The sequence below is a fragment of the Procambarus clarkii genome, chromosome 23 (assembly GCF_040958095.1).
Source record: "Procambarus clarkii isolate CNS0578487 chromosome 23, FALCON_Pclarkii_2.0, whole genome shotgun sequence".
Lineage (NCBI taxonomy): Eukaryota > Metazoa > Arthropoda > Malacostraca > Decapoda > Cambaridae > Procambarus > Procambarus clarkii.
The window spans coordinates 32,073,419-32,096,612 of NC_091172.1; the positions used below are offsets into that span (position 1 = coordinate 32,073,419).

At 44.3% G+C, this 23,194-nt stretch overlaps 1 protein-coding gene across 1 annotated transcript in view; it reads right to left on the minus strand.

Annotated features, from left to right (window-relative positions):
• Positions 1–22,694, minus strand: part of LOC123763973 (uncharacterized) — a 298,070-nt gene extending 275,376 nt beyond the window's left edge. Inside the window, exons 1-2 of the mRNA XM_069330107.1 lie at positions 22,601–22,694; positions 21,699–21,985 (exon numbers count right to left, since the gene is read on the minus strand). The gene's annotated coding sequence lies outside the window, so the exon portion shown is untranslated. The remainder of the gene's footprint in view (positions 1–21,698; positions 21,986–22,600) is intronic.
• Between the last annotated feature and the right edge of the window lie 500 nt (positions 22,695–23,194).

Sequence of the window (23,194 nt, forward strand, 5' to 3'; positions counted from 1 at the left end):
CACTCAAAACCCAAATGTCGAGTACCCAATGTGTCAACTTTGTCAAAGAGAAAACATGCACTCCCTTGAACATTATATTTTAGAACGTCCCATATTGACTGACTTTCGCCCTCCTGGGCTGAGGTATACTGAACTCTGTAACTACTATATGAGTGCTGGAACACTTGATGATACATTGGACTTGTACCCAAGATTGACCATGTAATATATCAATAATACAATGTATGTATGTGATATAACTATATATAAGTCACCGGAGGCAAACCCTCAGCAGTTTAAAGACCAACTAACACTGCTTGGAAAACCTCACAAATCCAGCCCCGAACATCATCCAGCTTGGGGACTTCAACCTACGGCACCTGAAATGGAAGCACCTGGCTAATACAGTTATATCAGAAAGAATACCAGGAAGTAGCCTAAATGAACAGGCACATGCAAATGACCTGCTACGGATGTGCGACAGGTTTGCCTTAAACCAGCAAATAGTAGAACCAACTAGGAAGGAGAACACGCTGGACCTCATTTTCACTAATAATGATGAATTGATCAGGAACATAATGATTACAAATACCTGTTACTCAGATCACAACTTAATTGAAGTTATGACAAGCATGAGGAATAGACCTTCAAAACCAGTCCCGATGCCCGGTGGAGGAGATTTCAGCAAATTCAACTTCAATAATAAACAGATAAACTGGGAGCAAATAAACCAAGACTTCACAGAAATAAACTCGGAAGAACAGCTAGAATATGCAAACCTGAACCAGTGCCTGGAAAAAATAAGCTCAGTAGCACTAGAAATATGTTCAAACCGCATACCCCTAAGAAAAAAAGAGAAAGATATGCAGATTGGAACAGGAACGTCGTTCCCTCTATAGGCGAAGAAAACGAATCGCGGAACAACTTGAGAGTCGCACCCTATCTCAAGAACGGCGAAGAAGGTTAGGTAGAGAAATAGAAACAATTGAACTCAAGCTACAAGAATCATACAAAACCCAGGAGAGGCAAAGAGAGCAAAAGGCCATCAGTGAAATCGAGAAATCCGAAATATTTTTTTCTCCTATGCAAAATCAAGATAAAATACCACATCTAGTATCGGGCCCCTGCGAAAGGGAGATGGAACTTTCACCGATGACAACAAAGAAATGAGCGAGATACTGTGGAAGCAGTACGACTCTGTTTTCAGTGAGCCATTAAACACACTAAAGATTGATAACCCAAATTAATTTTTCGTGGATATGACACCAACATCAAATCATATATCAGACGTCGCCCTATCCCCACTGGATTTTGAAGAAGCCATAGACAGTATGCCTATGCACCAGGCCCGGATTCCTGGAACTCCATATTTATCAAGAACTGTAAAAAAACACTATCGCAGGCCCTTCACATTCTGTGGAGACAAAGCCTAGATACTGGCATTATCCCTGACATACTAAAAACAGCAGAGATAGCACCACTCTATAAACGAGGAAATAAGGCAGAGGCAAAAAATTACGGACCGATAGCACTAACATCGCACATCATAAAAATTTTTGAGTGCTAAGAAGTAAGATCACAAAATACATGGAATCACAGCATCTCCGTAACCCTGTACAACATGGTTTCAGGACAGGGCGCTCTTGCCTGTCGCAGTTGCTGGACCACTATGACATGGCATTAGATGCTATGGAAGACAATCAAAACGCTGATGTAATTTACACAGATTTCGCAAAAGCCTTCGACAAATGTGACCATGGTGTTATTGCACATAAAATGCGTTCAAAAGGAATTACAGGAAAAATAGGCAGATGGATCTACAATTTCCTGACTAACAGAACCCAATGTGTAATAGTCAACAAAATAAAATCCGGACCATCAACCGTGAAGAGCTCAGTCCCCCAGGGTACTGTGCTTGCTCCAGTACTTTTTCTCATCCTCATATCGGACATAGACAAGAACACAACCTATAGCACTGTATCATCCTTTCCAGATGACACTAGGATCTTCATGAGAGTAGGCAACATAGAGGACACGGTAAACCTCCAATCAGATGTAGATCAGGTCTTTCTATGGGCTACAGAAAATAATATGGTGTTTAACGAAGACAAGTTCCAGCTCATGCGCTAAGGAAAAAATGAAAATATAAAAACGGAAACCACGTACAAAACTCAGGCAAATCATTATATAGAACGAAAAGGCAATGTAAAGGATCTGGGTGTACTCATGTCGGAAGACCTTACCTTTAAAAGACTTACCTTTAAAGAACACAATAAAGTAGCCGTCACAACTGCAAGAAAAATGACAGGTTGGATAACAAGAACTTTTCACACTAGAGATGCTATACCGATGATGATACTTTTCAAAACGCTTGTGCTCTCTAGAGTGGAGTACTGCTGCACAATGACAGACCCTTTCAAAGCTGGAGAAATTGCTTACCTGGAGAGTGTGCAGAGAGCCTTTACTGCTAGAATCCACTCAGTAAAACATCTAAACTATTGGGACCGACTAAAGAGCCTAAATCTGTACTCCCTTGAGCGCAGGCGGGAGAGATACATAATAATCTATAGTGGAAAATATTAGAGGGGCTGGTCCCAAACCTGCACACAGAAATAACATCACATGAGACCAGAAGACATGGCAGGATGTGCAGAATACCCCCTTGAAGAGCAGAGGTGCAACAGGTACTCTGAGAGAGAACTCTATCAACATCAGAGGCCCGAGATTGTTCAACACGCTTCCACTACACATAAGGGGCATAACTGGCAGACCAGTTACTAGTCTTGAACACCTACCCCTCACAGTGTTCAAGAGAGAACTGGATAAGCACCTCCAAAGGATACCTGATCAACCAGGCTGTGACTCATACGTCAGGCTGCGAGCAGCCGCGTCTAACAGCCTGGTTGATCAGTCCAGCAACCAGGAGGCCTGGTCGACGACCGGGCCGCGGGGACACTAAGCCCCGGAAGCACCTCAAGGTAACCTCAAGGTAAGGACCCCTCACAGTGTTCAAGAGAGAACTGGATAAGCACCTCCAAAGGATACCTGATCAACCAGGCTGTGACTCATACGTCAGGCTGCGAGCAGCCGCGTCTAACAGCCTGGTTGATCAGTCCGGCAACCAGGAGGCCTGGTCGACGACTGGGCCGCGGGGACGCTAAGCCCCGGAAGCACCTCAAGGTAAGGTAGGGTATATAACCTGAGCTTGTAAAAGCGTCTTAATCACCTTCAGTGGTTAAGTGCTTAAATTAATAACACATAGCCGATATAACACATTATATCAGATATTCCATAATTGTATGTGTATGTATATATATATATATATATATATATATATATATATATATATATATATATATATATATATATATATATATATATATAGGCTTGTTCCATTCAGGCTTGTTCGCATATATATATATATATATATATATATATATATATATATATATATATATATATATTAGTATATTTTGGTAGCAGTCTTTCCTGTAGACATATATTATTAAATATGACCGAAAAAGTAAGATTAATAATTCTAACACGAATTTTCTCAATCTTTCGTACATTACGCTTCACTGTTGGAGGTAAATCAAAAATCAATTCTCCAAAATTCATTTTTATTTCTAGTCTGACGCGACACGAGCGCGTTTCGTAAAACTTATTACATTTTCAAAGACTTTAGTTCACAAATACACAACTGAATAGAACTTACGCATCTCCGATTTTATATCTACATTTGAGTGAGGTGGAAGGGGTGATGTGGCATTAACACAAGACAGAACAAGAGGTGGCATTAATAGGGTATTAATTTCATCAACACAAGACAGAACAAGAGGTGGTATTGATAGGGTATTAATTTCATCAACACAAGACAGAACACGAAACAATGGATATTGAATAGAAGTGTTTGTAGAAAGCCTATTGGTCCATATTTCTTGATGCTTCTATATTGGAGCGGAGTCTTGAGGTGGGTAGAATATTGTTGTGCAATAATTGGCTGTTGATTGCTGGTGTTGACTTCTTGATGTGTAGTGCCTCGCAAACGTCAAGCCGCCTGCTATCGCTGTTGATTTCTGTGTTGTTTACTAGGATTTCTCTGGCGATGGTTTGGTTGTGGGAAGAGATTATATGTTCCTTAATGGAGCCCTGTTGCTTATGCATCGTTAAACGCCTAGAAAGAGATGTTGTTGTCTTGCCTATATACTGAGTTTTTTGGAGCTTACAGTCCCCAAGAGGGCATTTGAAGGCATAGACAACGTTAGTCTCTTTTAAAGCGTTCTGTTTTGTGTCTGGAGAGTTTCTCATGAGTAGGCTGGCCGTTTTTCTGGTTTTATAGTAAATCGTCAGTTGTATCCTCTGATTTTTGTCTGTAGGGATAACGTTTCTATTAACAATATCTTTGAGGACCCTTTCCTCCGTTTTATGAGCTGTGGAAAAGAAGTTCCTGTAAAATAGTCTAATAGGGGGTATAAGTGTTGTGTTAGTTGTCTCTTCAGAGGTTGCATGGCTTTTCACTTTCCTTCTTATGATGTCTACGACGAAACCATTGGAGAAGCCGTTATTGACTAGGACCTGCCTTACCCTACAGAGTTCTTCGTCGACTTGCTTCCATTCTGAGCTGTGGCTGAGAGCACGGCCAGCCTACTCATGAGAAACTCTCCAGACACAAAACAGAACGCTTTAAAAGAGACTAACGTCGTCTATGCCTTCAAATGCCCTCTTGGGGACTGTAAGCTCCAAAAAATCCAGTATATAGGCAAGACAACAACATCTCTTTCTAGGCGTTTAACGATGCATAAGCAACAGGGCTCCATTAAGGAACATATAATCTCTTCCCATAACCAAACCATCGCCAGAGAAATCCTAGTAAACAACACAGAAATCATCGATAGATACAGCGATAGCAGGCGGCTTGACGTTTGCGAGGCACTACACATCAAGAAGTCAACACCAGCAATCAACAGCCAATTATTGCACAACTATATTCTACCCACCTCAAGACTCCGCTCCAATATAGAAGCATCAAGAAATATGGACCAATAGGCTTTCTACAAACACTTCTATTCAATATCCATTGTTTCATGTTCTGTCTTGTGTTGATGAAATTAATACCCTATTAATGCCACCTCTTGTTCTGTCTTGTGTTAATGCCACATCACCCCTTCCACCTCACCCAAATGTAGATATAAAATCGGAGATGCGTAAGTTCTATTCAGTTGTGTATTTGTGAACTAAAGTCTTTGAAAATGTAATAAGTTTTACGAAACGCGCTTGTGTCGCGTCAGACTAGAAATAAAAATGAATTTTGGAGAATTGATTTTTGATTTACCTCCAACAGTGAAAAGAAATGTACGAAAGATTGAGAAAATTCGTGTTAGAATTATTAATCTTACTTTTTCGGTCATATTTAATAATATATATATATATATATATATATATATATATATATATATATATATATATATATATATATATATATATATATATATATATATATATATATATATATATGCAGAATAACCACATATGAAAAATAGAAACTGCTTAACGCGTTTTCGGCTAATTCGCCTTCATCAGAGCAAAGTAGAATCAGTAGTAGAATGGATTCTACTTTGCTCTGATGAAACACTTTGCTCTGATGAATCACTTTGGGTACAAAGTGATTCTACTTTGCTCTGATGAAGGCGAATTAGCCGAAAACGCGTTAAGCAGTTTCTATTTTTCATATGTGGTTATTCTGCATACTTGGATCAGTGTTTTTGTGATCATTGTTGCATATATATATATATATATATATATATATATATATATATATATATATATATATTTATATATATATATATATATATATATATATATGAATGTGTATAAAGTATATGTGGAAGCTGGTCAGAATTGCATTTCACCTTTATAAATGCACTTTAATGACACTATGTAAAAGACACATCGACCTTTATGTAGGGTAAACGTAACTCTGTGTATGTATTTATGTCTATAGGTTAGATTAGCATTTTAAAAGCTCTACAACCACCTTCTGCGGTTGATTGTTCAATACATCCCTGGACTATATGTTTAACTGATCTCTCACCCTGTCCATGGAGGACAGAAGAAAATGTATATATGCTGGTTAGCATTGTAAATGTCCGGCCACGTCTGTGGTATAAAATAATAATAATAATAATAATAATAATAATAATAAACTCTAGGTATAGAGGTGTGTATGGGGTCTCCCTCCACACCTCACTAGTGACCTTGTGCATTAAGTACTCTAACGCACAACATCTCTCTCTAATGTCTCTGGCTCATTTGTGTTCTTGATTTCAATCTATGTCCACCTGTTCGTACCCAACCACTTTGGCTGGACGGTAGAGCGACGGTGTCGCTTCAAGCAGGTCAGCGTTCAATCCCCGACAGTCTAGGTGGTTGGGCACAATTCCTTCCCCTCGTCACATCCTAAATCTTTATCCTTACTCCTTCCCAGTGCTATATAGTCGTAATGGCCTGGCGGTTTCTCCTTCCCTCCCGCCAAACACACGACCAAACTACGACGTTGATACAAGGTTCGGAGAAGGTTTAACACTCCATGAGTCTCGAACCCTGGACCACACGTGTGTGAGGCCGACGCCCCACCAACTGGGTTATTAGGTTAGGTTAGGTTAGGTTAGGTTAGGTTAGGTTAGGTTATGTTATGTTCTCTGATTGTGCCTATGGCACCTCTACTCCTCACTGGATCTATTCTGCATTTCCTTCCGTATCTTTCGCTCCAGCATGTTGTTATTCTACTGTGCAAATTTGGGACCTGGCCCGCCAGTATCTTCCATATATATATTATTTGATACCTCTCTCGTCTCCTTTCCAAAGCGTACATTTTGAGAGCGTTGAGACCGCCCCAATAATTTAGGTGCTTTATCGTGTCTAAGCGTGCCGTATATGTTCTCTGTATTCCCAAGTCTTTTGCACTCCCATTCCAGGATTACTGTTGGGGTAAGCCTGGTGTTGGGGTAAGCCTGGTGTTAGGGTAAGCCTGGTGTTGGGGTAAGCCTGGTGTTGGGGTAAGCTTGGTGTTAGGGTAAGCTTGGTGTTGGGGTAAGCCTAGTGTTGGGGTAAGCCTGGTGTTAGGGTAAGTTTGGTGTTGGGGTAAGTTTGATGTTGGGGTAAGCCTGGTGTTGGGGTAAACCTGGTGTTGGGGTAAGCCTGGTGTTGGGGTAAGCCTGGTGTTGGGGTAAGCCTGGTGTTGGGGGTAAGCCTGGTGTTGGGGTAAGCCTGGTGTTGGGGGTAAGCCTGGTGTTGGGGTAAGCCTGGTGTTGGGGTAAGCCTGGTGTTGGGGTAAGCCTGGTGTTGGGGTAAGCCTGGTGTTGGGGTAAGGGGTAGGCTAGGGAGGATTCCGCAATAGGTGTGACACAGGACACAGCCAATAAACTGATGAACTGTATCCTGTATGTGTCTCCCAGCTGGTCCCCCCCCCTCTACACCTGCCCCCTCCCCGACACTCCCCCACAGGTGCCACCCAACACTACACCCCAGGTACACCCACGGTGCACTCCAGGTATACCCAAGGTACACCCCAGGTACACCCACGGTACACCCCAGGTACACCCAAGGTACACCCCAGGTACACCCACGGTACACCCCAGGTACACTCTAAGTATACCCTAGATACACCCCAAGAACACCCTAGGTATACCCTAGGTACACCCCAGGTACACCTCAGGTACACCCCAGGTACACCCCAGGTACACCCTAGGTACACCCCAGGTACACCTCAGGTACACCCCAGGTACACCCCAGGTACACCCCAGGTACACCCTAGGTACACCCCAGGTACACCTCAGGTACACCTCAGGTACACCCCAGGTACACCCCAGGTACACCTCAGGTACACCCCAGGTACACCTTAGGTACACCCCAGGTACACCCCAGGTACACCTCAGGTACACCCCAGGTACACCCCAGGTACACCTCAGGTACACCCCAGGTACACCCCAGGTACACCCCAGGTACACCCACGGTACACCCACGGTACACCCCAGGTACACCCCAGGTACACCTCAGGTACACCCCAGGTACACCCCAGGTACACCTCAGGTACACCCTAGGTACACCCCAGGTACACCTCAGGTACACCCCAGGTACACCTCAGGTACACCCTAGGTACACCCCAGGTACACCTCAGGTACACCCCAGGTACACCCCAGGTACACCCCAGGTACACCCCAGGTACACCTCAGGTACACCCCAGGTACACCCCAGGTACACCTCAGGTACACCCCAGGTACACCCCAGGTACACCTCAGGTACACCCAAGGTACACCCCAGGTACACCCAAGGTACACCCCAGGTACACCCAAGGTACACCCAAGGTACACCTCAGGTACACCCCAGGTACACCCCAGGTATGGACACACACATAAGTGTACAACAACTGTGTCAAAACAGAATTTACACCCAAAGAATGTAAACATGTTCACGAATGAGGAGAATTAATCATAACATAGAGGAAGGCAGCCACGTGGACCACAACATAAGGGGAAGGCAGCCACGTGGACACAACATAAGGGGAAGGCAGCCACGTGGACACAACATAAGGGGAAGGCAGCCACGTGGACCACAACATAAGGGGAAGGCAGCCACGTGGACCACAGCATAAGGGGAAGGCAGCCACGTGGACCACAACATAAGGGGAAGGCAGCCACGTGGACCACAACATAAGGGGAAGGCAGCCACGTGGACCACAGCATAAGGGGAAGGCAGCCACGTGGACCACAACATAAGGGGAAGGCAGCCACGTGGACCACAACATAAGGGGAAGGCAGCCACGTGGACCACAACATAAGGGGAAGGCAGCCACGTGGACCACAGCATAAGGGGAAGGCAGCCACGTGGACCACAACATAAGGGGAAGGCAGCCACGTGGACCACAACATAAGGGGAAGGCAGCCACGTGGACCACAACATAAGGGGAAGGCAGCCACGTGGACACAACATAAGGGGAAGGCAGCCACGTGGACACAACATAAGGGGAAGGCAGCCACGTGGACACAACATAAGGGGAAGGCAGCCACGTGGACCACAGCATAAGGGGAAGGCAGCCACGTGGACACAACATAAGGGGAAGGCAGCCACGTGGACACAACATAAGGGGAAGGCAGCCACGTAGACCACAGCATAAGGGGAAGGCAGCCACGTGGACCACAACATAGGGGAAGGCAGCTTAACATCTGCATCAATATACACACACATAGGCCTAACAAAGGTAACTCCCGCATCATCACTGGAGGTCTACATAAGCCTAAATAAGATAACATCGGCAGCGGACGCGAAGGTGGCCTACATAGGCCTACAGATGGCGTTAACAAACATGAAAAGATGAACTCCTTGAATGCAAACCACGCACCTTAACCTACCTCAGACCAGTTCCAGATGATGCAGCACCGGCATGGATTGTTCATCATGTGAAACACGAGAAAAAGATGAAAAAAGCCAAAAGGCTCAAACAAGTCAAAGCAATAAGGACAGGTTAAGGGAATTCAATAAGACAACCCGGAAAAGAAGAGAAGGATCAGAGAAGACATGATCACAACATGCATAATACTGAGGGTAATATTAGTATGCAATGTGGGTAGAGAGCAAGAGGAATACATTGCAAGAAATGTATAACCTGCGTTCAGGTCATTCTTCTGCGTCCACAGATTCAGTTAAATAATAACAATTTGAACGTTGAGATGAAGAATACATCAATAGACGGAGGCAGGGCCCAAGAGCCAGATTCGACAAAGAATTCGAACGTCGGAATAGCTGTATTGTACTAGCTAAACAAGGCTAGTAGGCGGGGCCCATGAGTTAAACCTCTCAAATCTGTAAATCACTCAAAGGTAAGTAAGTACCTTTGAGTACTTAAGTACTTAGTACTTACTTTGAGTACCCAAACACACACACAGGGGATGGTGGCTGAGTGTTTAGCGCTCTAGGCTCGTGGACCTAGGGACCGGGGTTCTATCCCCTCAGCCGGCGGAAACAGATGGGCAGTTTCCTTTCCTATCGCCCTGATGTTTCTGTTGCCTAGCAGTAAATAGGTACCTGAGAGTTAGACAGCTGTTATTGGCTGCTTCCTGTATGTGTGTGTGTGTGTGTGTGTGTGTGTGTGTGTGTGTGTGTGTGTGTGTGTGGAGAACCAACCAAAGGCTCTTTCGACCAAAGAGTCAAAACTCAACCATCGCAAGCACAAATAGGTGAGTACACACACACACACACACACACACACACACACACACACACACACACACACACACACACACACACACCCACACACACACACACACACACCCACACAAACACCCACACACACACACACACACACACACACACACACACACACACACACACACACACACACACACACACACACCTACACCCACACCCACACACACACACACAAACACACACACACACACACACACACACACACACACACACACACACACACACACACACACACACACACACAGAGGAGTGAACAAACAAGAGAGGCACACCCCAAGGATACAGCAGAAAGCGACGCGTCACCACATTCCAGCGTCAGCATGAACGATGCAAATTTACAAATACAACACCATGAGCAGACTCGGGCGTTTTGCAATGCTGATTCAAGCAAAATTTTTTGCCAATTTAGCGAACATTCAGAGCATTTCGTAGAGCTAAAACCATTCGTCAAGTAACGCGTGGATGAACAATTGACTGCATGCTTGACATGTTGAGAGACTGACAGAAAACAGAGAGACACAGAGCGTGTGTGTACTCACCCAACTAATTGTGCTTGCGGGGGTTGAGCTCTGGCTCTTTGGTCCCGCCTCTCAACTGTCAATCAACAGGTGTACAGGTTCCTGAGCCTACTGGGCTCTATCATATCTACACTTGAAACTGTGTATGGAGTCAGCCTCCACCACATCACTGCCTAATGCATTCCATTTGTCAACCACTCTGACACTAAAAAAAGGGCTTTCTAATATCTCTGGTATACGTGTGTGTGTGTGTGTGTGTGTGTGTGTGTGTGTGTGTGTGTGTGTGTGTGTGTGTGTGTGTGTGTGTGTGTGTGTGTTTGTGTGTGTGTGTGTGTGTGTGTGTGTGTGTGTGTGTGTGTGTGTGTGTGTGTATTCACCTAGTTGTATTCACCTAGTTGTGTTTGCGGGGGTTGAGCTTTGCTCTTTCGGCCAGCCTCTCAACTGTCAATCAACTGTTTACTAACTAGTTGTGCAAGTTGAGGAAGAGGGGGGGGAGAACGTGTGGGGGTGATGGTTGTAGTGATGGAGAAGCTAGGGGTGGGTGGTGAGGGGAGCTGGTTGCTACCTGGTTGATGATACCTGGTTGATGATACCTGGTTGATGATAGCTGGTAGGCCTGGCAGCAGCAGTAATTATGGAGAGGGTGTTGGTCGGGGCGGGCACCTAGGACCAGACGAAGTATTTGCCAGGGTCCTGAAGGAATGTGAAGATCAACTCATGTCAACCTTTTTTCGTTGTATATTTATAAACCATCTGCGTAGAGTACCAGAGACACGGAGGCCTGTCAATGTGGTGCCAAATTTTCAGAGGGATAAAATGAATGTATAAAGGTTCGAAATAGGCCTAATGCAAACAGGATACCTGGCATTTACACCAAGACATGTCCGTAATAACGCAGCTGAAGTTATCTTGCCCTTATTAAGACATATTTAGACTAGGCCTCTGTGGTTTAGTTTTGGGCCCGGGATTGAACGGAATTAGGACCCCCCCCCCACAATGAAGTATACAAATGGATGAAAGGGGTAAAACAAGGGTGATATTAATCCACTCGTAAATGAATATAACACAAAATACAACACAAACAATTGTTTTAAATAAAAAAAAATACATCCAGATAAGATCTCTGGAAACCCTGGTTAGGAAATACAGTATAGTGAAATGCAGTATGTCTGAAATACATTATGTCTGAAATACCGTATTGGTGGGATGTATGGCATATTTCAGGTAAACTAACAGACGTGAGGTCACTGGAGTTGTTTCAAGCGTAGTTTGGGTACAATTAGTCGTCACATGACATGGACCAAAATGCCTTCTGCAGCTTCCTACACCCTAGTGATCTTATGATAGAGAAGAGTGTAGTTCAAATAAGTTTATTGAGAAAAAGAAATATATCTCAAAGGGATAGAGTAGCACAAGCTATTTCTACCGTGGTAAGAGTGTAGTGATGGGAAGCCTGCAGCAGGCGGAGAAAGGGGCGGAGGTGGCGATAGTGTGCTGGAGTGAGAGGGAGGCTAGGGGGCCTTATTGACAATCGTGGAGAATGTAAGATAAATCAGGCAGATAAGACCGCACTTTACCCCAGTCCAACCTCTTACTCATTACCTTGTCAGCAAATTCCATAGATGTCGGAGTGCCAAGGACGCACAGGTCAGCACAAGGCAGGTGTGGGGAGCAAAGGGAGAGGTGGTGAACCAGTCTAGCTGTCCGCCTCGCTGACACGCGTACGTCTGCCTGCACTTGTAAGCCAGGATAAGGCAAGCTTGCTCATTTGCTAGATTTAAAGTGGGATAAGCTAAGTATTTGTGTAGTATTTTCCACAAATATTTCAGCATATGTGGATATACAGTACATATATACATGTTTTGGTTTTTGAATAGGACTATATATATACTCTAGTGTTTGTGGTTCACAATAACCTACTTCTGTCTGCATTAGGCCTATTGAGTGCGCATGCGTACATGAGGGTTTGCAGACAGTTATTTTTACCTTCATTTTTTCTGGGAATTAGGTATCACGAGTTTATTGCCCTCGAGTAAATATAGGCTCTTGGCCCACCAGCTGTAGCAGTAGGGCGACTTCTGACGCAATCGCACTAACAGCCTGTCTGTCAACACTCTGGTCGAATACTACACTCTAGTGGCGGGCTGTGGGAGTCTCACCTTTACTGGTTGGACATCAATTCAAGGAGCTCTAACTGATCAAATGTCTTGCAACTCTATTGAGAGAAAGAGAGAAAGAGAGAGAGAGAGAGAGAGAGAGAGAGAGAGAGAGAGAGAGAGAGAGAGAGAGAGAGAGAGAGAGAGAGAGAGAGAGAGAGAGAGAGAGAGAAGAGAGAGAGAGAGAGAGAGAGAGAGAGAGAGAGAGAGAGAGAGAGAGAGAGAGAGAGAGAGAGAGAGAGAGAGAGAGAGAGAGAGAGAGAGAGATAGAGAGAGAGAGAGAGAGAGAGAGAGAGAGAGAGAGAGAGAGAGAGAGAGAGAGAGAGAGAGAGAGAGAGAGAGAGAGAGAGAGAGCGAGAGAGAGAGAGAGAGAGAGAGAGAGAGAGAGAGAGAGAGAGAGAGAGAGAGAGAGAGAGAGAGAGAGAGAGAGAGAGAGAGAGCGAGAGAGAGAGAGAGAGAGAGAGAGAGAGAGAGAGAGAGAGAGAGAGAGAGAGAGAGAGAGAGAGAGAGAGAGAGAGAGAGAGAGAGAGAGAGAGAGAGAGAGAGAGAGAGAGAGAGAGAGAGAGAGAGAGAGAGAGAGAGAATGTATACATGAACCATTTTCAAGCATACATAGCCTAAGTTACACGAAAATGTTACAATATATATTATTTAATATTGTGGCAGGAAGCATATACATCGAGCCCTGAAATCTGAAGCATCCAATAAACACTGAGGAATTTTGTATCTTCGAAGCGAATTAATCTGCCGGGCGCAGTGTACTTTCGGCAGCTTTACAGAAGGACATACAGTACTCCCAATAAACATTCAGAGGCGCAATGTGTTGCAGGATTTAGGGAAGTAGGCTGTGTGTGGGTTTTCATAAAAGCACAAGCAAAAACGGTGACAAAAAGGATCGAATATCGGTGCTTATAAGCGCGGCCATTCAATGTAGGCCAAGCCAAATATGGACATTTGTTGCCCGTTAGCCAAGACAAACGTGAGCGGGTCAAGTTGACGACCCGCTCACCACATGGGCTCACGTCCTGCCAAACATCTTTTTCTTCTATATCTGCCAACATATCGCATGGTTTAAAGTTTGTTTGCAGTATCTCTACTAAAATTATCTACTCTGAAAGCTTACTGCGGAAACACGTTCATGGCAGCGTTTATTCACTGCCGCAAATTCCACTGTAAATCACTTCTCTATCTCAAATTACAATAAGAAAATACCACCACACATGAATGAACATTTCTAATAAAAAACTACATTCCTTTATTGAGCTTCCAGTTTCATCAACAAACAACGCTCTGAACCTATGTGCTGATAGCCAGTGCCAATTCCACTGCGAATAGCCTAATATTTACATAACTCTCCCACCAGTTATACTTCTAAATGTAAATAGTTAAGTTTCAACAACAGGTTTGTCCCATTTAATCCTTTTTGCGCTATCGCTCACAGGATGAGTCTGGGATGAACAATAAACTAGCCGCCTCCGGCGACACCAATAAATAATAAATTTCTTCCTTTAACCAACTCTGGAAATACAACAAAATTGCACTTATACTCAAGACGCAATACCTGACTGGTGTAAACACATGAGTGGTTCATGAGGGAGCTGTCCTTCCTCTGTACTTGCCACAACGGACATTAAATGGTGTAATAAAAAACTTAAACCTGTTCTAGATTTAAATCTTAGGCCTAATTTAGTACATGTATGTCATATAATAGGCCTAGAAAAGTTCAGGTTTAGTTGCTGCCTTTTTTACTGGTGTCCTCTTTCAACTTAATAGAACAAAAGATTTTAAGGTGCAACAGTCCATTTTTGTAAGTTCGACCAATAATTTATATAATACTATCCATTACTGGATGACAGACTTATTTTGATATAAACTGAGACGACATTCTTTTACACTTAAACATGTCTAAAGTAAGTTGTCGATATTAGGGTGATAGACATTCACAGTGTACTGAAGGGTCAAAAGTCAGCTCCTTACCAGTTGTCCGATGTCTTATGCAGTAACTCCCAACATTCCTGTTTCTTAACATGTCTACTTTTGAAAATATTGTGTTAGATTCTACTATCTCTCCTTATATCCCATTTAATTTTCTCATTAACCTTATGCTAAACAGTTTCCATCCACATTCCCTTGTTTAATCCCGCCTGCACCGAACATGTTGTTTTTACTAATCGTATTCCCCAGATAATCATAAATGTTGTTATCATGTCTTCTCAATTCCGTCTTTCGTCGTGTGCACTGAAGCTCTGTTCCATTAAGACTTTTTCACAGCTCAATCTTGGCAGGTGTGGTGGCAGCCTTGTTACATACTTCGTGACAACAGTCTCCGTGGTGTAGTGGTAAGACACTCGCCTGGCGTTCCGCGAGCGCTTTGTCATGGGTTCGTATCCTGGCCGGGGAGGATTTACTGGGCGCAATTCCTTAACTGTAGCCTCTGTTTAACGCAACAGTAAAATGTGTACTTGGATGAAAAAACGATTCTTCGCGGCAGGGGATCGTATTCCAGGGACCATAGGATTAAGGACTTGCCCGAAACGCTACGCGTACTAGTGGCTGTACAAGAATGTAACAACTCTTGTATATATCTCAAAAAAAACTTCTGGAGGTTTGTTTACATGCTTCAGAGAGAAGTATGAAAGCAAACGTTCCTGCGAGGCTTCCCCGAGCTTTCATTTGTCACAACTCTTGCCGTAATCCCACTTAATCGCCCACATCGGTCCCGAGGACCTCACATCGGACCTTACTTATTTTATGGAGATGGATGTACCCGGCGGTGCCCGAGTCGACCACAAAAACTTGCGCCATTTAAGTGTTGAGAGCGCCCAGAAAGCAAATGTGCCATTTACCCTTTGGCGCCCGGGTCGACCCTAAAATGTTTTGCCATTTAAGTGTTCTGGACCTCTAAAATGCAAATTAGCCATCAGGAAATTCCCCCTCCCCAACTAGTCACGCTGCAAAGTTGGGTGAGGCTAGCCCCAAACATCTGGCCTTCAACCATGCACAGAAAAACTAACAACTCCTCTTTTATAAATAATACATTAACACTGTTTCACCTTTTTTGTCGAGAACCGTCACCAGAATTCGCCACCAAGTCTCAATCTTCAATTAACACAGTTGTTTTCAACGTCATGTACAGGCGATGAGTCACAATAACGTGACTAAAGTATGTTGACCAGACCACACACTTGAAGGTGAAGGGACGACGACGTTTCAGTCCGTCCTGGACCATTCTCAAGACGATTGTGAGAATGTCATATACTAGGTATATACAATACCTAGTAATCATTTTCCTTACCTAGTAAGGAAAATCACTGTATATGAATATCATACACAATCGACTTGAGAATGGTCCAGACCGGACCGAAACGTCGTCGTCCCTTCACCTTCTAGTGTGTGGTCTGGTCAACAACGTCATGTACTTTATATTGAAGTATGTTCTTCTTTGCTACCTAATTCTCGAATGGTCTCCCATATTACTAATCAAATTTAGTAAGCCCTGGTTGACCAGTCCAGCAACGAGGAGGCCTGGACGAGGCCGCGGGGCCGCTAGCGAGGGCTGGGGTAACCTGTTGAGTGCATGCCAAAATCATCAAAGCTTTAATGAAAAACGTTCTCAGGTGCCAACCGAAATTTTGGTGAACATATTATTTCGTGTCTTTTAAGAATTAGAAGAACCTTATAAAATAATCAAAATTCACACTAAAGCGTTAAAATCAAGGAATATTCAAGTGATAATTGTAACTCATTTAGAAATGAGTGAATGCGTTAAGTATTCTCTATTTTTCACATGTGGTTATTCTGCATATATATATATGAGGAGCTGGAGGAACTCGACAATTTATGATAAACATCTTTGTACCCTATATGTAACTCCTTTTTGTAACAAAGCTTAAATAAAACAAATATATATGTATATATACAAAAAGAATGGGGGGTGGTAGGAGAAGAAAATATTAAAGTGTTTAGTGAGAATCCAGAAGGTCTTCTCTGAATATACTTCATTTTCTTCTCCGAGGCTATGGGTCCTTACAATTCCAGAAACACCACACCCAATAACTGGTAAAGTAGGACGCTGGATACTCAGTTTTCTGCCGAACAGAACACAAAGAGTAACAGTCAACCATATAAAATCAAGTCCAAGCGCAGTTAAAAGCCCTGTACCTCAAGGTACAGTCCTTGCACCACTGCTTTTCCTTATTCTCATATCAGATACAGACAAGAATACAAGGCACAGCTTCGTATTATCTTTTACAGATGACACAAAAATCAGCATGAAAATTGCCTCTGCTGAAGACATTGAAAAACTACAAGCAGATAATAATAGTTTTCGACTGGGCAGCAGAAAATAACATGACGTTTTACAGTGATAAATTCGGGTACCCAGATACGGTAAAAATGAGAACCTTAAACATAATACAGGGTACAAAGCGCAATCAAATTTGCCCATAGTAGGAAAGCAACTTGTAAAGGATTTGGGAATAATGATGTCTTACGATCTAACGTTTAGGGAGCATAACCAATCAAATATTGCGTCAGCCAGAAAAATGATCGGATGGATTACAAAAACTTTCAAATCTAGGGATCCCATCACAATGGTTGTACTCTTCAAGTCACTTGTGTTGTCCCGTCTTGATTACTGCTCAGTACTCACTTCCCACTTCAGAGCAGGAGAGATTGCTGAAATAGAGAAAATACAGAGCACATATACGGCATACATAGACGCGATAAAGCACCTAAGTTATTGGGATCGCCTTAAAGCTCTCCAAATGTACTCACTAGAAAGAAGACGAGAGAGATACCAAATAATATATACATGGAAAATACTGGAAGGCCAGGTCCCAAATCTACACAGAAAAATAACAACATACTGGAGTAAACGATATTGAAGAAAATGCGAAATAGAACCAATGAAAATCTGGGGTGCCATTTGCACAATCAGAGAACACTGTATAAACATCAGAGGTCCACGGTTGTTCAACATCCTCCCAGCGACTATAAGAAATACTCGCTGGAGGTATTCCGGTTGTGGGAACAACCGTGGACATCTTCAAGAGAAAACTAGATAGTTTTCTTCATGGAGTGCCGGACCAACCGGCCTGTGGTGGGTATGTGGGCCTGCGGGCCGCTTCAGGCAACATCCTGGTGGACCAAACTCTCACAAGTCAAGCCTGGCCTTGGGCCGGGCTTGGGGAGTAGAACTCCCAGAACCCCATCAAGCAGGTACCCAACAAACACCACATCCCGGAAAGGAGACGAGAGAGGTATTAAATAATTAATATATACTGTACATGGAAGAGACTGACGGGCCAGGTCCCAAATTTGCACAGTAGAATAACAACATGCTGCAACGAAAAATACGGAAGGAAAAGCAGAATTAAATTAGTGAAGAGTAGAGGTGCCATATGCACAATTAGAGAACACTGTCTGAACATCAGAGGTCCACAGCTGTTCAACACCCTCCCAGCAAGCATTAGAAATGTTGCTGGAACAACGGTTATCTTGAGATGATTTCGGGGCTTTAGTGTCCCCGCGGCCCGGTCCTCGACTAGGCCTCCACCCCCAGGAAGTAGCCCGTGACAGCTGACTAACTCCCAGGTACCTATTTACTGCTAGGTAACAGGGGCATTCAGGGTGAAAGAAACTTTGCCCATTTGTTTCTGCCTCGTGCGGGAATCGAACCCGCGCCACAGAATTACGAGCCCTGCGCGCTATCCACCAGGCTACGAGGCCCCTGGAATACGGTGGATGTATTCAAAAGGCACTTAGATAAGTTCTTGCAAGAAGTGCCGGACCAACCAGAATGTAGTAGATATGTGAGCCTGCGGGTCGCTCCAAGCAACCAACCAAACTCCAAGCTCCAAGCAACCTGTTGGACCAAGTTACGACAAGTCGAGCCTGGCCTCTGGCCTCAGGCCGGGCTCAGGGAGTAGAAGAATTCCCTGAACCAGGCTGTGCTTCATACGTCAGGCTGCGACCAGCAGCGTCCAACAGCCTGGTTGACCAGTCCAACAACGAGGAGGCCTGGTCGACGACCGGGCCGCGGGGTCGCTAAGCCCCGAAATCATCTCAAGGTAATCCTCTCCAGGTATACTCCCACCCAAGGAACACCACACCACCACGCAGGATCAATCATCCCAGCCAGACCAGACACATCTGACAGATCCCGTCTAAACCCTTGACATTTGCAAATCCGCCACTCCATAAATGTGTATAATAGTGTCCCGTGGCTCAGTATGCGGTAACCTCTGCATGCGGGGTCTGATGTACACCCGAGAATGGTCACACGAATAAACATCACGTTGAGAAACCCTGTACATGTTTATCTGTGCCCTCTAGTGTGTTGTTTTACACAACCACACCCCTCCCCCCACGCCACGCCCTTCTGCTTCACATTACATACACGTGCAATTGAGTTCGAACCTTGAGCAATATCTACATACGGCCTATTCTTAAACAGTGCTGGAAACCCATTCCAGAAATGAGCACTCGGATATAATTTATTACGAAAACAATAGACACGGAGGAATGTCTCAAACAGTTTCACTTAAAAAGTAATAGTGAAATAATATTAGAAGATACCAAATAATTTATCAATAGCTATAAAGAGAATGACTTTTTTGTCGAGAGAGAGTGAGAGACGGGGGGGAAGGGGGGGAGGCAGATAAACATACCTGGACAATGCCGGATGTTCCTTCTAGTAATATATTATATATCAAGTGATAATTGATAATGATCATAATACTCAGTCAAATCTGACGAATAATTTGAGATATGAAAATCTTCAAGTCTGAAACTTTCCAATATTCTCCCAACATAACATCCATAGGCCTATGTGGCCTATGCCATGCCCTAAACAGTCATCAACAGAGAATAATGAAAAGTGTCTGATCACGTGGGCTGTGGCGTCTACGTTGGACTGCGAGCTATTACAAATAGTTTGATTGATCAACTGGGGCAACCCAGGAGGCCTCTAATGATACATCTCATCATCCTGGAGGATATTCGAATTATAGAATTCCAGAGAATGATTGAGTACCACTGCGTTCCTTATGTTATCATCACTCCATAGGTGTGTCACTTCCTTATACCATATACTAACCTGATATCCAATCCCACTTAGACGGTGGGAGACACTACAGGTCCTCGGGTACAATATTATCCAAACTTGGAAGGTTGTAAGAAGGCCTTGGTTACACTTGCCAATACCTATGAATAAACATGCATTACAATTTGTATTCTGCGACTCTTAAATGGATCTCATGACGCCTCCAACCACCTCCGCAAGGTTTGTATGTGTACTTATGTATGCAATATATATATATATATATATATATATATATATATATATATATATATATATATATATATATATATATATATATATATATATATATATATATATATATATATATATATATATATGTGTGTGTGTGTGTGTGTGTGTGTGTGTGTGTGTGTGTGTGTGTGTGTGTGTGTGTGTGTGTGTGTGTGTGTGTGTGTGTGTCTGCGTCTGTGTGTGTACTCACCTAATTGTGCTTGCGGGGATTGAGCTCTGGCTCTTTGGTCCCGCCTCTCAACCGTCAATCAACAGGTGTACAGGTTCCTGAGCCTATTGGGCTCTATCATATCTGCTCTTGAAGCTGTGTATGGAGTCAGCCTCCACCACATCACTTCCTAATGCATTCCATTTGTCAACCACTCTGACACTGAAAAAGTTCTTTCTAATATCTCTGTGGCTCATTTGGGCACTCAGTTTCCACCTGTGTCCCCTAGTGCATGTGCCCATTGTGTTAAATTGCCTGTCTTTATCTACCCTGTCGATTCCCTTGAGAATCTTGAATGTGGTGATCATGTCCCCCCTAACTCTTCTGTCTTCCAGCGAAGTAAGGTTTAATTCCCGTAGTCTCTCCTCGTAGCTCATACCTCTCAGCTCGGGTACTAGTCTGGTGGCAAACCTTTGAACCTTTTCCAGTTTGGTCTTATCCTTGACTAGATATGGACTCCATGCTGGGGCTGCATACTCCAGGATTGGATATGTGGTATACAAAGTTCTGAATGATTCTTTACACAAGTTTCTGAATGCCGTTCTTATGTTGGCCAGCCTGGCATATGCCGCTGATGTTATCCTCTTGATATGGGCTGCAGGAGACAGGTCTGGCGTGATATCAACCCCCAAGTCTTTTTCTATCTCAATATGTGTGTGTGTGTGTGACTGTTTTTGAGCGAAGGTATACAGGTGATCCGTACACCAATTGAACCAAGGTTCGATTCCCTCACAGAGCGAGACGTGTGGTCATCTTTCTTTACACCTGATGCATCTGTTCACCTAGCAATAAATAATGAGTTTGACGACTGTTGTGGGTTGCATCCTTAGGAAGGTCAGTCGTTTACCTCCGTAAGTGTATCCCGCCTTCGACAAGACACCAAAGCGCGTATCATGTAAACAAGCGGCCTGTCCTCCCCCCCCCCCCTCCCCTCCTTTACTGACCTGAATAACACGTGTCTGGTAGGTTGTGTGAACCTTCTCACCACTCACCTCTCGTCAGCTTTAGTGTCATATTTGGTGGGGTTCATCTAGTTTAAGCTTTAAAAGCGCTTTCTTACCTTCAGTCAAGTTTTGTTTGATGTTTCAACTTGTAACTTGAGCGCTTTCACTCCAACTTTGATCTACCCATAGACAAGTTTTGTGGGTTCTTTCTGACCTTAGGTAAGTTGCGAGTTCCCCCCCCAAGACCTTATGCATCTGTTGGAAGCACATACTTAACTGATGAAAGCAACTCACCTTTAATGTTGGGGAGTAGGTGGCGTGGGCGTGAAGTGGGCGTGGGGTGTAAACTGCACCCACTCCCTTCGTCAGCAGGGAGCCGTGGTAGTAGTGGGCGGGCCGTGGTGACACCGTCGTCTTCCTAGATCTTCCTATCTCCTACTTCTGCTGCTGCCTCCTGTTCTTGATTCGGTTGCGTGGATGGCCTAAGGTCTTAGGCTGCTCGCTAACGGCACACACACTCACCCACACCTCCAGATACCTTATCACTCGTCTTGCTTCTTACACACACACGTGAAGCCCGTCTGGTGATAGACCGGGTATCTTTAATCAGCCGTCAAATGGAGAAAGGACACGAGTGCGCGTGGGTGTACAATACGGGAAACAACACCACCAATTCACAACTTCAAGTCGACTTGACGTACTCCCCTCCCTACCCCCCCCCCACTCCCGCTTGCACCTTCCAAACAAATGACGCAATATGGTTCACCTGGGTGACGCAAGCACGCATGCACACCCACACTGCCCCTTCCTCCCCAGCAGCAGCACCTGTATTTCTACAACGCCGCCGACCCCAACATCTGAGCGTCGTACTCACAGCCAGTGGGGCCAGATGGGGAGAGCTACGATTCAGGAAACTTGATTCAACAAATCCAGCGATGCTATAGGTTTATTTCACTTCCAGACACTTCTAATTTCTTTGCTGGCGGCTACTGCACCAGCAATTACTCCAACTGATACATTTAAAGGTACACTACCTCTCTCTCCCAACTGGGCAAGCTAAAAATACTACGCTTGTCCCTTCAACAGACGAGCGAGTATGCGCGGACCTAATTTACTATCTCAGAGGGGTTACTCTTAACACTTATTCCTCGCTCTTCCGCCTTGATCGTCGCCTACAGACTGACAGAGCCACTCACACTATACAATAACTTTCGCCGAGCACTGGCTGACAAGCAAATTCCATTTAAATCACATTCGTCGGAACCGGGATCAGCCGTGACCTCCCCTCACCGTGGCTAGACATGTACTGATGTTGTGTTTACAGTCTGGCTCGGGGGTGGGGGGGCTGGAGGCTGAGGTGGGGATGCGGAGGGGGAAGTGAGAGAGGGTGGAGTGGGGGGTAAAATGGCGACGAGTCACATGGTAGGGGTGAAAACTAAGCCGGTGTTTTACGCACCCATTCTGCTGTTACGGAGCCGAGAGCAGAACTGTTTAGCTCAGGAGACGAGACATAATATCTTGGAATGCGGAGGCATTTGTGAGGGCGGCGAGAGGCGTGCGAGATGAGGAAATCAGCCGTGTTTACAAATGTTGACCCCCCAATACCGGCCTCTTTCAGGGTTCAACCGCCACCATAGCACGCGAATGGCAACATTTAATAAATATTGGTCTCTCGTGCTGATAACAGTACCACGCACACTTTAATCGCTTCAATGAAATCATTGTACATTAGTAAAATTATTTATAACTCAAATAATGATAAGGAAGGAGGGTAAAAATAGGAGATCGTT